We start from the raw sequence: 16,348 nt of genomic DNA, 5'->3' as shown, positions 1-16,348 counted from the left end.
CTGAGGGAGGATTATACTTCTCTGCCAGCTGACATCAGGCTTGGCTCAGGGACTGAAAAGGGAGCAGAGGTGACTCATGCTGTGTTGGAGCAGAAACTTTAAGAGCCATTTCCTCACGCTGCCATGACCTCGTTCCCTCTGCTGTGAGATCAGAATGCTTCACATAGGGCTACTTCTTCAGTCCTGTTCCCCAAATGAAGAAGACGGGGGAAGAAAATCCACTGCTGGCCTGAAGTCAGCAACAAAGGCAATGAGAAACCAACCTCCTTTCCTCCCTCCCTCCCTCTTTCTTCCTTTTTCCCTTCCTTCCTTTCCCCCTGAGATTTTTGGGGCCATTTGTTACTGCAGCATAACCCAACCTTTCCTGACGGTTCCATCAGGGAACTCAACAGTGCCCTCATCTGGCCTTGTCAATCTCCCTGACATAGTCCCCAAGTGAGACAGTATCCCTGGATTTGGCTCTCAAATCCCAGTACTGAAACTCTGTGACCTAGACTGGACCTGACAGAGCATCTTCTTTGCTCAGATTCAGGGATTTGGAATGGAGGACCAATGGGTTCATATCTCCCAGCAGCAGAGGATGCAATCAGAGAGAGACAGGAGAGGGGCAGAGCATATCGGAACCCAGTGCCTCAGACTCCACTGCCCTGGAGTGCTTAAGTTTAGTAGGCATTTACATCAATGGAGAGAGGAGCCACCAGAAAACCCTCTGACCCACCAACCAGTGAACTTCAAACTGGCTCTGGCATCCAGCCCACCCCTGGCTGCAAAATCTCCATCCCTGGAGCACAGACAGGGGATGGGCATTCACGTTAGGGAAGTTTCAAGAGTCTTCACCTCCGAAGACTGTAGTGGAAACCGAACAAAATCATATTTGCAAAACTGCTGCACAAATCCTAAAGTTGATGTCTACGCTGGGAGGGAATGAATGCTAATACCAGGGCGGTTTCTCCAGTCAGACCTCTCTTTCCTGAACACCGATTTCTCAGGGAGGTGCTAATTATGAGATACGGGAGCCCTCCTTTCCCATCTGGACCGAGCTGGGAGATATTTTTCTAGTCCATTGTTTCTAAGTCCCCAGCAGATGGAATCGTTTATCTAAAAGTTCCTGCCATTAGCATCGAATCAGCTCCATCTGATGCCTCTGGAGACGGAGCTGGGCTTGTGGCTCAAGAGCTCACCTTGGATGCTTCCTAGCAACAAACAGGAATCGCAATCTCCTAAGACTTCAAACAGAAAACCAGTTGCAGCCATAAACTCTGTTTACAGCGTTCCAGGGGCTGAGAGAAGCGTCGAGGAAAAGCGGGTTGCCAAAGAAACCAAAGAGTTATTCTTTTTTTTTTTTTTTTTTTTTTTGTTTAACTTGAACATAAAAAATCAGCGTGGATGTATGAATCACAAGCCGGCCCTGACCAGGAAGAAGAGCCAGGGGCACAGACGAGCTGGTCAAGCCCTCCGGGGCAGGTCCTCTTCAGCCTCCAGCTCTGGATTGTTCCGTGTGAAAGCTTTATTTTCTTCTCTCAGGTTTCCTTTTCTCACTCATTTTCTAAATTTGTTCACTTCTAATTTCTTTCTGGGCATCATTTTACCTTCCTGTTTCTCTTGACAGTTCACTGTTTTTTTTTTTTTTTTCTCTCCTTTTTTTTTTTTTTTTTTTTTAGGAAATTGATCTCTTGATTTACTGTCTTCCTTTCTGCTTCCTGGGACTGTTCACCATGACGTGCTCATGGTAATCAGATGTGCCAGAAAGTGCCCCTATCCCCACCTCTCCCAGCACCCTGTGGCTGGAGGGTCCTGGGCTATGCCCCGGGAGGCCCAGCTGGGTATGGAACCCCTTCCAGGAGCTCAGGGAGGGCCTCGGCGGGGCGATGGGTGGACAAACATAGTCATTTTTGCAGAGAAGCATGTGAGAGAAGTACAGAGGAACAGAGGGCAGCCAGATACCTGGGCGTGTTCAGACTGGGGTGTTTGGAGCTAGCTATTCTAGAACCTTCTATGGTGTAGCTATCATTGCTTTCTTCTCCCTCACTCATCCCCCAAGCCTAGGTGGGAAGTGGTGGGGTGGCCTAGGGTGTAAGGTGTGGCCATGGGAGAAACTACCTGGGTCCTTTTTTTTCCCACCTGACAGGTTCCCCACGAGGGGCTAGTGCTCACACTTCCATGGCTGCTCTCTGTCTCAGCAGACATTTATTTCCACACTCGTGAGTACTGAGCAGTGTTTAAGCCCCACTGCACAGTGACGCTGGGGTAGACTGCCTAGTTCGAATCCTGGCTCCACCACTTATAAGCTGTGTGACCTGGGACAAGTTACTTCTACTCTCTGTGCCTCAGTTTCCTCCATGACGTGAGGATAATCATAGAAATATCTTATTTTTGAAGATTCAGTGCCGTAATGTTGTCTGTCATTTAGTGGAGGATCTGGCACCCAGTAAACATGAGACGGGTATTTGTTCAATTAAAGTAAGCTGTTGTAGGTGCTGAGAATACAGGGATGTCCTTGACCTGCTGGAACCTTCCTGTGGAGGGAAGAGACGAACAACCAGCATGAACAGGTAACTGATACAACTGCATCGTCACAGGGAAAGTTGAACTGGTGACAGGGTAGGGGGTAAGTAGCAGGCAGGGGCCAGAGCAGGTGTTACGCTGAGGAAGGAGGCGAAGGAAGCTGCTGCAGAGGAGGTGCATCTGCACAGACCTACGTGGCCTCGAGGACCCGTCCCAATTATCAGGGGGGGAGTCGGGCAGGGGAACCACAGTGTCAAGGGCCAGGAGGTTGGGGAACAAGAAAGGTGGATGTGACTGGAACGGGGCGCCCAGCGAGAACAAAGACGGAGAGACAGAGAGGCAGACCCAGGTCCTGGGGGCCATGAGTCCCAGCAAGACACTGAGATTCTTTTCTAATGACAGAAGGAGGCCACGTTAGGTTTTCAGAACTACAGGAGCAAATCACCCCACTTGGTGACTTACAGCGATAGAAGTGCCTTCCATCATTGTTCTGGAGGCTGGAAGTGGGAGGTCCTGGCACTGGCTGGGTGGTGGCCTTTCTCTGGGCTCTGTCCTGCCTCTTCCAGCTTCAGTGGCTCCAGGCATTCCTCGGCTTGTGGCCACATCCCTCCAATCTCTGCTTTGGCTTCCCTGTGTGGCCTCTTCTTCTAGGACACCAGTCATCGCATTTAGCAGCTAAACTCAATATATTATCATCGAGAGATCCTTGCTTTAATTATAGCTGCAAAGACCCTGTTTCCAAAAGGTGTCACATCCACAGACACCAGAAATTAGGACTTGGACACATCATTTGGGTGGACACAATCCAACCTACGGCACACGGTTCTATAGTTTTTTGGTGGTATTAAACCCAGGGGTGCTTTACTACTGAGTCACATCCCCAGCCCATTTTACATTTTATTTAGAGATGGGGTCTCACTGAGTTGCTTAGGGACTTGCTTAGTTGTTGAGGCTGGGTTTAAACTCATGATCCTCCTGCCTCAGCCTCCCGAGTCCCTGGGCTTCCATGCGTGTGCCACCTTGCCTGGCAAGGTACTGTAGTTTGAACAGAGAACTGCTAAATCTGGTTTATGGTCTAGCAGGCTATGCTGGCTGTTGTATGCAGAACATACTGGAAGGGGGAGGTTAGTTGGGGAGGTTGTGGCAGGAAACTGGGCCAGAGATGTTGATAAACCATCCAGGACACTTGCCACTAGGCTTGCGTGTCCTGTTGGACAGGAGTAATTGCACAGATCACCAACCCTCACCAAGGCCATTCAGTGTTCGCGATGGATCCAGAGGACCCGAGAGACAGTATGTGAACATAGACAAGATGTGGACGTCACTCAAACTCCAGCATCCACCAAACATCCTCTACCCTGGCTGACATGAGCTACTGCTCCTTTGAATTAAAGAAAGAAAAAAAAAAAATCAACCTTGGTTCTAACCTTCCTCCATCCTTCTCACCTTCTAGGCAAGAATAATGAAGAGACCCAACTGTAGAATCACCTGCTCCTTCACAGCACCTGATGCAGAGCCAAATCCTGCCTCCTTGAGTCTTCTCCCAAAACACGTGACCAGGCCCAAATCCTAAATAAGCGCCGAGATGCCCTCAGGTTCCCTATGACCTGGGTTCCCTTTTGTTACATCAACCCTAATAACTTGGTTCCACTACCAGGATGCCCCTGGTGGTCTTTGAAGAGCAAAAACCAACTCTGTGGGTACAGGGTTTCCGCAGTTATGGGACCCTGTACTTAGAAAGCCCTACATTTCAACGCTGCTGCCATATTGAAATCCTTAATTGTTTTTAGATGAGGGACTCCCTACGTTCACGTCTCAGTGGGCCCCACACATTTCATAGCCTGTTCTGCTGAAGGGCACAAATAGCAGCTAATGCCACCGTCACTATGGAAAAAAGGAAAAGTGGTATATTCAGGACGCTTTGGCCAGATGTGGAGGAGTGGTTGGTACTTTGGATCTATGTGGGAGAATTCGGGGAAGGGAGAGAGACCTTTTGAAATCAGGTTGTGTACTCAAATAGGGAGTGCTCTTCAACCAGGCGGGACACCCTGGGGAAGGTGTCAAGTGTACCCATTTTGCAGTGGGTGGACAGGAGCCAAGAGTCTCTGCCTGGTGAAAATATACCTCTTACCAAGCTAGATCAAATAGGGATGGGATGTTACAGTCATAATATTGGTGACCTAATATAGTACTATAGTTTTGCAGCCTGTCCCCATGGGTGGGGGGAAACCAGGCACAGGACTCGAGAGAGCCCTAGGAGTTATTTCTTACAACCGCATGTGAATCTACAATCATCTCAAAATGAAAAGTTTAATTAAAAAAAATTGGTGACCCAGAAAATCAGGATGTGAATGGGACTTCGGCAGCTTGGGGCTGGTGTTACTGATTTGTATTCACCAGTTCTCAAACCTGCAAGGCGTTTGGGGGCAGGTCATGCAAGCGATGCAGCCCAGGGAAGGGGCCGCGTGTGGTGTCGGAGGGGACGGGGGCAGCTGCGGTGGCAACTGAGCATCCTTTCTCGTGGTGTCTCATTGAGGGATGTGGAACAGGGAGCAGCTTGTGAGGGGGTGGTCTCGGTTCTGGAAAGTTCTCTGAGGAGAGCACTCACCTTTAGTTCACTGGTGCAGTGGGCCTGACACAGAGGTGTCTTGGGCCTCCAAACTGAGCAGGAGAGGAGGCCTGGCTGGGTTCTATCAGCCTTTACTTTCTTGCTTTCAACAAGCCGGAGTCAGTCTGGGGAGGAGAGTGGGGCGCCATCTCATCTTGATATTTGCAGATTTATTCATGGAAATCCCCACACATCTGGATGAGAATATATTCCTTGCCCCTGGAGGAAATAGTTAAATGAATCGCTAAAGCACAAAATGTTCCTGTAAAATTGCTTCCATATTTTATTAGACGCAGATGAGCATGAATATTGTGAAGTCAACTGGAGGGTGAGAGAATTGGGTTCTCGCCTTTCCCCCACAAACAAACTCTTCCTCCCCAGAAAGGCTTGAAGGGGTGTTGGTTTGGGATGGGACCATTGAATGGCTGGCTCACTTCTTCATTCATCCATCCATTAAACATTTATTGGGCACCCACTGTATGCCAAGTGATGCAAACTAAACTGCAGCTGGAGATATTCTTGTTGACCTACATTTAAACACCACCCACTGCAACAACTTTCCCCTGAGATGCGCCATTTTTGTTTGGCTCTTTCGTGGGAGATGCCTTTCTGGAGAGGAGGCTTCCTTTCATGTATCTGAGTGCCTCTGTCTTATCTGTGGCATGGAGAAGAGGGGACATTGTCACATACCCCCTTCACAGTTGAAAAGGCTAATTAACATTAAGTTCCTCTTTTCTACGATCTCTTCACTTGGGTCAAGGTGTGAAATTTCTTGGGGGAGAAATGGACACAGTCATGAGCAATGGACTTTCCAAGCTGCACGGATCTTATTATTAGTTTCTCACACTCTGTGTGACTCTGCCAAATTGATACCAGCTGGGCATCCCAGGGTCTGTCTTCCATTCAGAATCCCCAGCACGGGGTCGGGGAGCGGAGGAAGACAGACTATCTTCCTCCCTTCCTGTCTACTCTTGGGAGATGGAGTTGAACGAGAGGGTCTGTCAGATCCCTGGATGCAGGAGTGATGGGGGATCCTTCACACAACTGCCACCACAGCATGGTGAGAGGGTTGTGCAGAGTTCGCCTGTGTTGGCCTGAGCTGGTGGTGGGGGCAATGGCCACCAACACCATGGCTGGTGGGGGCTGGCTCAGGGGAGAGGGTGGGCTCTCACCCTATCCAGAGAGGGCTTCCAGGGTTGCCAGGAGCACCTCACACAGGGGACCATGAAATCTGTCCCCAAAAGGGACTTCTGAAGTAAAAGCTCTAGGAGGGCATGGCCCCTAGAGGGGTGGCCCCTGCAGCATGGCGGCCAGTTTTGCTGTATAGGATTCTCACAGCATTGGAGGGTGGGCTTGGGTAACGTAATTCTTGGCACATATTTGGAGGCTGAGAAGCAGCTCATCCAATCTAGTAATGCATCTCAGACTGTGCAGCAAGTTTGGGAGGTTAGATTTGAACTTGCTGATCCTTCTCCACGGGAGCTATGCGTTGATCCCTTTCAAAAGGAAGGAGGGTCTGGGGTAGGAAGGGGCACACTTCACTGCATTTGCTTTTGGGTTCCATCATGGAGAATGACCTGGAATTGGTTAGAAATGAAATTTAACCCAACACAGCCCAATTCCAGAGTGTGCAAGGAATGGGTAGGGAAGCAGGGGGTGTCTGATTCTCATTCACTAAGCACCCAACCAAAGCCCCTTTGGTTCAAACTTTTAGACTCATACTGGGAAAAAAAAATAACCAAAAGGTTCATTTTGATAAATGGAGTAGAAGAAAGGTTCTTGCATCTTTACTTGAATAATTGAGGATCCTTTCTGAGCCAGGGTTTTACCTGTGAACTTTCAACACACGGCCTTTTGAAAATACCCTGCGCGCAGGGTCAGAGGACCCAGGCTGGAGTTTGGCTCAGATCCCTACTGGCTGGGTGATCGCACACAAGTTACTGTATGCTTAGCTGCAATTCTTTCCTCTTTAACAGTGGAAGAGAGCAGCATTTGCCATGTGCATCATCCAGGAGTTAAATGAGATGATCTGTCTTCTCACTTTGACTCTCTGAGCACCATGCAAACATGAATTTCTGAAATCAACCAGGAGGCTGGGTGTCGGAGGAGACAGGACCAAATGTCTTCTTAAGTCCAGTTTAGAAGCTGGGCATGGTGGTACCTGCCTGTAGTCCCAGTGCTTTGGGAAGCTGAGGTAGGAGGATCCTTTTAATCGGAGCATTTGAAGCCAGCTTGGACAACATAGTGAGACCCCTGTCTTAAAAAAAAAAAGTCTAGGTTAACCATAAAGATTCTTTTCATTCATGACTTGGAGGCACAATCTTTGGTTTCCTAGTGGAGAGGAAGAAGAGTGGAGAGCTGCTGGGGCCCAGGTGAGGGCAGAGTTCTTGGTGGACTTGGGCGTAGGGGGTGGACGGAGGAGTCCAGACAGCTGCTGGGGATGAGGGATTCAGAATGCCAAAGGACGGAAGAGGTCTGTTAGGGAGCATTAATGTGTAATGTTCTTTGAAAGTCGGAGCTCAGAGCAGGTACCATTTGCAGTCTTTATCTAATGGATATGTTCTTTGGAAGGTGATGCTACATTGGAACTAGGCCATATGAGGCACTGGGATCAATTTGGATTGCATTTAGGGAACGACCATCAGAATTTTGGAATTCAGGTGCTGTGTTCAGTTGCACTGCTATTTTTATGGGGTGGGGGATATCAGAGATTAGATCCAGGTGTGCTTAACTACTGAATTTTACATCCCCAGCCCTTTTTATTTTTTTATTTTTGAGGCAGGGTCTTACTAAGTTGCTTAGGCCCTAGCTAAACTGCTGAGGCTGGTTTTGAACTTGCGACACCCCTCCCCGCCACCGCACCCCGCCTCAGCCTCCTGAGCTGCTGAGATTATAGGCATGTGCCACCACACCAGGCATGATTTATATTTTAATAACCCATCAGCCATGTTGGTACCTGCCTGTAATCCCAATGACTTGGGAGACTGAGGCAGGAGGATAGCCAAGTTCAAGGCCAGCCTCAGCAGCTTAGGGAGACCATATCTCAAAAACAAAAACAAAAATAGGAATGGGCATGTAGCACCCCTGGTTTCAATCCTCAGGTACCAGAAAGAAAGAAAGGAAGGAAGGAAGGAAGAATGAATTTCCCTTGTTCCTGGAAGTGAGCTTCTAAACCCTTGGCAATTCCAAGTGATAGGAGTGTGTGTTGTTGGTGGTCTGACCCTTGAACCACACCTGAGTCAGCACCTGAGTTATGCTAATGTGATGACTCAGGATGGGGGCTGGCCATGCCAGAATGACCAGAGGGTGGCAGTCTGAGCCCCTCAAGCCATGGGGCAGGGTGGGCTGAAGATGGAGTTTAGTTACGTGGCCAACGATTCCATTAATCACATCTCGGATGAAATCCTAACATAAACCCTGGGCACTGAGGCTTGGTGGCGCTTCCTGGTTGGTGAACTCATAGGCACGCCAGATTCCATCGGGGAGCATGGAAGTTCTGCATTCGAGACCTTCCCAGGCCTCACCCCATGCTTCTCTTTATTTGGCTGGTTCTGATTTGTATCTTTCATAATCAAACTAATTGTAGCTGGGTGCGGTGGCGCACGCCTGTAATCCCAGCAGCTCTGGAGGCTGAGGCAGGAGGATGGCGAGTTCAAAGCCAGCCTCAGCAAAAGTGAGGCGCTAAGCAACTCAGTGAGACCCTGTCTCTAAATAAAATACAAAAAAGGGCTGGGGATGTGGCTCAGTGGTCGAGTTCCCCTGAGTTCAATTCCTGGTACTCCCCCCACTCCTGCCCCACCAAAAAACAAAACAAAACAAAACAAATTTTAAGTATGGAACATACTGGAGTGTTCTGGGAGTCATCCCGACAAATTCTTGAACCAAACTTGTTGCGAATTGGTCGGAAGTGCAGGTGGCCGGGAGAACCCTGACCTTGGGGGTTGGTTGGCTTATGAGGTAGGAACAGTCATGCTGCGACCTGTGCCCTAAACCTGTGAAATCCGATGGCAAGTCTGGTGTTTAGCATCGGAACTTGGCTGCAGCGGTTGTGGAGAGAACACCACCTCTCATTCCACTTTCTACCAAGAACTGTCTCTGGAGAGCTCACTTTGTGCCGGCCTCATGGTAGGCGCCATATGCGCCACCTAACTGTCCAGTGCCGTGTCACCGAAGGCCCTGACGAAGCTTAGAATGCTACTCATGCCGAAGGATCAACCCTGTGAAGAGCACACTGAGGTGGGAATCGCTGTTTCTGGGAGGAGGCCGGACACGGAGGACCGGATTTTCAGCTAACTTCATTCAACCGGGAGGTGTAAAAGCTTCACGCTGGGCCGTTCAAGGCTGGGCAGGGATTTTTTGGCCTCCCCTTGAGAGGTGCCCCATGGTTCAAGAACTCTGGAGTCACTCCTGGAAGGGGAAAGGATGCAGGCAGCGGACACGGCGCCCTGTCCTTTGGCTCTCCTGGGGATGCGCCAGGTGTGCTGAGTGCACACAGAGGAAGCTTTGAGATGACTGTTCCTGAGGGCTTAAGCTGGGGCAAGAGGCCAGCAGGAGTGGGAGGGAGGCTGGAGGCGGTCCCGAGTCCCCCCTGAATGGTGGGCCCAAGGCCCCGATGCACTGGTGGGCATCAGCGTGCACACTGGCGCCCTCCCTGGCCTGGAGACCTCTGTTTCAGAGCTGGCTGAGCTCTTGTGGTTGAGGGGAGCCCTCAGCTGGCCTCCTTTTGTTAAGAAGTATCGATGGTGCAGCCACTCTGGAAAGCAGTGTGGAGACTCCTCAGAAAACTAGAAATGGACCCACCTTTTGACCCAGCTATCCCACTCCTTGGTTTATACCCAAAGGACTTAAAATTAGCATACTACAGAGATGCAGCCACATCAATGTTTATAGCTGCTCAACTCACAATAGCTAAACTATGGAACCAATCGAGATGCCCTTCAACAGATGAATGGATAAAGAAACTGTGGTATATATACACAATGGAATATCATTCAGCCATAAAGAAGAATAATATTATGTCATTTGCAGATAAATGGATGGAATCGGAGAATATCATGCTAAGTGAAATAAGCCAATCCCAAAAAACCAAAGGCCGAATGTTTTCCCTGATAAGTAGATGATGATATATAATGGGGGTGGAAGGTGAGGGGTGAGAGAAGAATGGAGGAACTTTAGATTAGGTAGAGGGAAATGAGAGGGAGGAGGGGGATATAAAAAATGGTGGAATGAGACAGACATCATGACCCCATGTACATGTATGATTACACAAATGGTGTGAATCTACATTGTGTACAACCATAGAAATGAAAAGATGTACCCCATTTGTGTACAAGGAATCAAAATGCAGTCTGTAAAAATTAAAAATAAAAAAATTTTTTTGGCAAAAAAAAAAAAAAAAAAAAGGATGGATGGAGAGGAAAATGCCCTGCCATGGATGACCCAATGAGGGGCAGCCGAGCAAAGTTTGGAACACTCAGACATGGAGGGCCAGGGGCCTGCAAGATCCCTGGAGGCAAGAATGGCTGAAGGAGCTAGGATTTCCTAACAAAGCGGGGTGGCTCTTGAATTCTCAGTGTTACTCTCCCCGGCTGGCCAGGAGAGTCACCCCTCTGAAGACCCCTCCTTATGTGTCCTGAGGCAGCAGGGCCCCCTCCCAGTCCAGGAGCTGAGACCATCAGGTCCGTCTTTCCCAGAACACCTTGCGGCCTGAGCCTGTGGCCCATGCTCGGCCGGTAGGAGCTGTGGGCTCTGGACGTGTGTGTTGGGGGGGTCCTTTCGGCGGTGGCAGGTGGCAGTGGCTACATGGGCCTTGTCACTTCAGAGGCATCCATGTCTTCCCCAAGCACACGGGGTGAACTCCCGACACCCTCCTCCTCCATTTCCTTCCCTAGTCGGTTTCTCTGGCCATTTCTGCTGCTGGTCACTCAGAAGTCAGAATGACTTGAGAAGGAACGGCATTGTGGCCTCAGACTGCTGGGACATGGATGGGTCCAGGGAGCAGGGCCAGGTGCCCCAGGGGAGGACAACCAGGGCTGGGGTCTTCAGGGTGGGCCCTGGAGCAGGTGGCCATGGGTCTGCTGTGCCAAGGGGTGGCTGGGTTTCCAGGTCTACCCTTCATGGCCCCGTGAACCAACTCTGATGTCAGCTCCCAACACGCCCTTCCTGTTCCCACCTTCCCGCTGGCTCTGTGCCCCTGGGGTACCGCCTCCCTCTCTGGGCCTCTTCCTCCGGTATGGCGGTGTTGGGGTAAACGCTGGTCAGTCTCTAGGAGAGCTTGCGGTGAGACGAGAAGGTCTCTGAGGGATGTGATCACCAAGGCGGTGGAGAGGGGACGCGGGCCACTTCCCTGGTCTCCGCTCTTTAGACGAGGATCACAGCAGAGTGGCCTGGTTGTGAGGTAAAGGAGCGTACTCACCGAACAGCTGGAGAAGTCCATCTGCACAGTGGGCACGTCACCTGTCCCATAATCTCCCGGGCTTGTAAGAGCCCTGAGACCCTCCCTCCCGTCCCAGCCTGCCACGCCCCAGGAGCGTGTGGGTAATAAACGTCCAAAGCCTCTCCCTCAGGTCTTCCCCTGGGATTGAACGACGGGGGGCGGGGGGCTGGCGTGGGCGATCCGTGACCCTCTTCTCGTCATTGCCTCCACGAGTCTGAGACACTGTGCTACTAGCTCTCCGGCTGTCGGCCTGCGTCTGACCCGGAGGCTGGTCAGAGGCAATCAATCAAAAGCCTCGGGATTCAGGCTGGGCCTTGGCCCACCTGGGCAGTCGAGGGAGGGGTTTTCCTCTCTCTCCTTCCTGACTTTGGCGAAGGGCTGTCCTCCGGGGCGGGTGGCGGGGGGCTCTGGAGGCAGGAGGAGATGAGCTCAGCGTCCAGATCTTCCACCACGGAGGAAAAGCAGGATATGACAGGTCAGGAAGGGACAGCTTCCCAGGGAGTCCCCCAGGCCAGCGGGGGCACAGCTGGCTGGGTGGGAGCCCAGCCCCAGCTCCAGGAGCTGCTCCCGCAGGCAGGTATAAATAATGAAGCGCTGCAGCTTCTTACACAACCACACCATGGCGGGGGCTCGTAGATTCTCTTTGATCTCTGCTTTGCACCTGTGCAGGGCTTACCACGAGCTTTCCCACCAACAGGGAAGCCGAGATGCCCCGGCAGCTGTCTGGGTGTGGGCGGGGACAGCGACTTGGGTCTCGGTTGAGCCAATTGCCTTAGAAGCAGCCAAACACCCAGTCTTGTCCTCTGGTGTTCCCCAGCCAGAGGGACATTGTTGCCAGGGACCCCTTTGCCCACACCAGCCAGGGACTAAGGGGGGCTGTGGCAGGAGAGCCATTAGGAAGGTGTATGACCCAGTTGGGAGTAGAAAACCCCTGTGCCCCCTCCCCTCCCTTTACTCCCCTCTACCTAACCCAAAGTACCTCTGTTCCTTCCTAGACACCCCCTAATTGTGAATTTAGCATCTGCATATCAGAGAAAACATTCAACCATTGGTTTTTATGGAATTGGCTTATTTTGCTTAGCATGATATTCTCCAGTTCTATCCATTTATCAACAAATGTCATCATTTCATTCTTCTTTAAGGCTGAGTAATATTCCATTGTGTATATATACCACAATTTCTTTATCCATTCATCTGTTGAAGGGCATCTAGATTGGTTCCATAGGTTAGCTATTGTGCTGCTATAAACACTGATGTGGCTGCGTCACTGTAGTATGCTGATTTTAAGTCCTTTGGGTATAAACTGAGGAGTGGGATAGCCGGGTTAAATGGTGGTTCCATTCCAAGTTTTTGATTCTTCAAGGAGTAGGAGCATAGTGTCACATTCACAGCATTGATGACAAGCATCCCCGTTTCTCCACATTTGCCAACTCTGGTTACTTTTTGTTATTTATTCTTTTGACGGAGGCCATCTTCATGGGCATGAGGTGCTGTTTCCATCTGCATTTTCCTAATGCTCAGCATTTTAGTCAGTTTTTGTTTTGTGACTGAGGAGAACAATGTTGGAGGAGCAAAAGCTTATTTGGTGCTCACAGTTTCAGAGGTCTCCATTCATAGACGGCCAACTCCATTGCTCTGGGTCTGAGGTCAGGCAGAACATCAGAGGGGAAGGTGTGACGGTAGCAAGGGCTCCGCTCACCAGGAACAAAATATGTACCCCAAAGGCCCCCAGAGACCCAGCCCCTCCAGCCACACCCTGCCTGCCTACCTTCCCACCCAGTTAATCCCATCAGCAAGGGCTCACCGATGAGGCTAAGAGCCTCGTGGCTTCGTCCTTTCACTTCTGAACTTTCTTGCATTGTCTCACACTTGAGCTTGTGGGGGACAGTGACGCGGGACATCTTTTCAGGTGCCATGTGGAGGTTTACCCGGCGCCTCCCACTTGACCAACCTTACCAAGCCAGAGGACAAGGGAGCCAGAAACGTAGTTTTCTAAAAGAGAATGGAGCAGGGAAGACAGTGGGTGGATTTCCCAGGACAGTGGGAACTCACAGAGAATGCTACCGATGTAAGGAACCTCGGAGGACCTCATTATCCCAACGAGGAAACTAAACCCTAGCAGGGGAAGGGAACTGCCAAGATCTCACAGTAAGCTGGTGGCAGAGCAGGGGTTAAACCCAAGTGTGCCCAATGATGCCCAAACCAGTGCTCTTCCCACTGTGTGACCGGCCACCACGTGGCAGCCAGCCAGGAAGAGTCATGCATGTGACTGGCACTGGACACCTAAACACCTGAATGACTTTGCCTATGTGGTTCCTTCTTGGAACACTTTACCTTCCTTGCTCACCTGGAAAACTTGGCATACTTTTTTAACCACTGAGCTACATCCCCAGCCCTTTTTAATATTTTATTTAGAGACAGGGTCTTGCTGAGTTGCTTAGCACCTTGCTAAGTTGCTGAGGCTGACTCTGAGTTCGTGATCCTCCCGCCTCGGCCTCCTGGACTTCCTCTTGACAGCTCAGTGCAAGCACCGCATCTTTTAATCTGACTTCCAGGGAAAGCAAACCTGAAACTGTAATCCAGGCCTCAGTCCAATCGAACAGCCCAGAACAATGAAGGACCCGTCTTCCTTCCAGGTTGGATGCCTGCTGTTTATTTTTTCCTTCCCAGCTTGCCATCCCCACCCTTGTGATGACTGAGTTTTATTTGAGGATTTTCCCCCAGGCCCTGATTTCATGTGGATTGGGTAGTACTGACATTCCTCACCCCCAGGCTTCTCATTTAAACCACCTTCCTGCTCAGCGTGACAGGTGCAGGGTGATCACATGTCTCTGAGTGCTTAGCTGGAGCCGTTGGACCAGAGGGACTGCCCTCCACTGGAGTGGCAAGGCTGAGCAGAGAAGGTACCACATGGAGCTGGCCCACCTGAGAATGAGGCCAACAGACAGGAGGCAGAGTCAAGAGCTGCAGAAGCCCAGCGTCTTGACAACATTGTTTCTATTCCTGGATACAGCTATGCCTGAAGCCACTTTTCGCCTACAAGTGCTCCTTTTGCGAGGTCAAGTTGTGTTGGGATTTCTGCCACTCGCCATGGAAAGTCACAACTGATATACATAGCTTGGGTCCAAGTCCTGGCTTTTGCATGCCTTCTCAATTCAGATGACCAGATAGGTCCAGACTCTTGGACTCCCTCTGAATACCCCCACAGTGCTTGGTTTGCACAGACAAGTAGATCAGAATCAGGCTGGGAGTTTGGGAATCAGGAGGGCACACTTTCTCTGATCTCCAGGTTTGGAGACTTTCTCAAGACCCCCTGGAGGGGCAGGTGGCGGGGCAGAGGCTAAAGCAGAATGTGGGACCACTTGGCTACTTTACTGGCTTGAACGTCTCAGGGAGACTGGAGGGATCTCCCAGCAAGGCCAGGAACTGGTCTTGTTTCTAAACCAGCCACAGAGTCGAATGTTGCTCCTTTTGGAGATGGAGCGCAGCGCTGGGGCTCAGAGGTCTCAATGGCCCTGCCCTTGCTGAAACAGGCTTGTCTCCTCCCAGGAGTGCGGGTGTGTTGAGAGGTGCACCGCAGGGCGCATGCGCTTTGTGCTTCAAGGACAGAGCTGGAAAGAGGCCCTCAAGGCCCAGAGCCTCACTAGCCCCACCCCAATCTCCACCCTCTCTGGGTCCTTTTCACATTCAAAAGCTATTTTAGAAGTAGCAGCACATCCGATTCCCTTTAATGCACTTCCAGGCAGCACAGATGTGCATCAATGAAAGAATGTTCCCTGAACCAAAGTGCTTCTGTGGGCTGCATGATCCTCTCTCTTGGCACCCACTCCCAGGCCAAGAGCATCCTATGAATCATGCATGAGTGGCCGAGATTGCTGCTCCTGGAGGCAGCGACTCTTGAAGAGGGAGTGGGAGGTGGGAGGCATTGTGCACCAGAGGAGGCAAGAGGTCAGGGACTCCGACCGGGGATGGGGCAGGGAGCAGAGAGAGGCAGACCTGATGCGGGGAGATGGCACTTGGCTCCTGCAGGGGATGCTTGCCACGTCCAAGCCCGTGCCTGACAATGGGGCCCTGGTTACAGCCCCTGCCGCACAACCCTATTCTGAACGGAGATTTTGGCATCTGAAGCAGTCCCAAGTGGGGCCCGGCTTACATGAGGATGGGGTGGCAAGGGAAGCAATAGACACCAAACAGAGCAGAGGAGAGGCGTCCCCCATAGGTAAGGAACCCGCTAACAGCCAGACTCGGAGGGATGCCTCCCGATCAAAGTGGCTGCGCGCAGCTCGTTAAAATCCACAAATGCATGCAATTAAGCACCGTGACCGTCTGTCCCTCAAATGTGTCAGTCAGACGGACAGATGACTGAGGGAAGACATCGATATTTCCGGCCTTTGCAAAAATACAGTATTTTGATTTTGAGGGGGAGGCACAAAAATTCGTGATTCAACTTTTAAAGCAATTTTCAAAAGTTTTTTTTTTTTTAAAAGTTTAAAAATGTCCCTGGAAAGGAACATGAAGACATGTGTTATTAAAAGATGAAAGTCTCTCTCTTCAATGAAATGCAGGAAAGACGTGACTATACCAGCCAAGTGAACGTTCCCAACGGTGGTGGTCTCCTCTGGGAGGGCCAGAGGGACAGTGGGGGGTCTTCATGGGGAGAGAACTCAGATCCAGTCTTCTCTGACCTGCTGAAGACTCATTCTCTGGAAACTTCAGGCTGTCTCTCCAGTCCATCAATCAACCCTCCTCCAGGATCACTTTGCTGAGGCTGGCGTCTATCTGAAACATACTTCTCAGCT

Source organism: Sciurus carolinensis, chromosome 18 (assembly GCF_902686445.1).
Source record: "Sciurus carolinensis chromosome 18, mSciCar1.2, whole genome shotgun sequence".
Lineage (NCBI taxonomy): Eukaryota > Metazoa > Chordata > Mammalia > Rodentia > Sciuridae > Sciurus > Sciurus carolinensis.
This window is presented reverse-complemented; position numbering follows the sequence as displayed.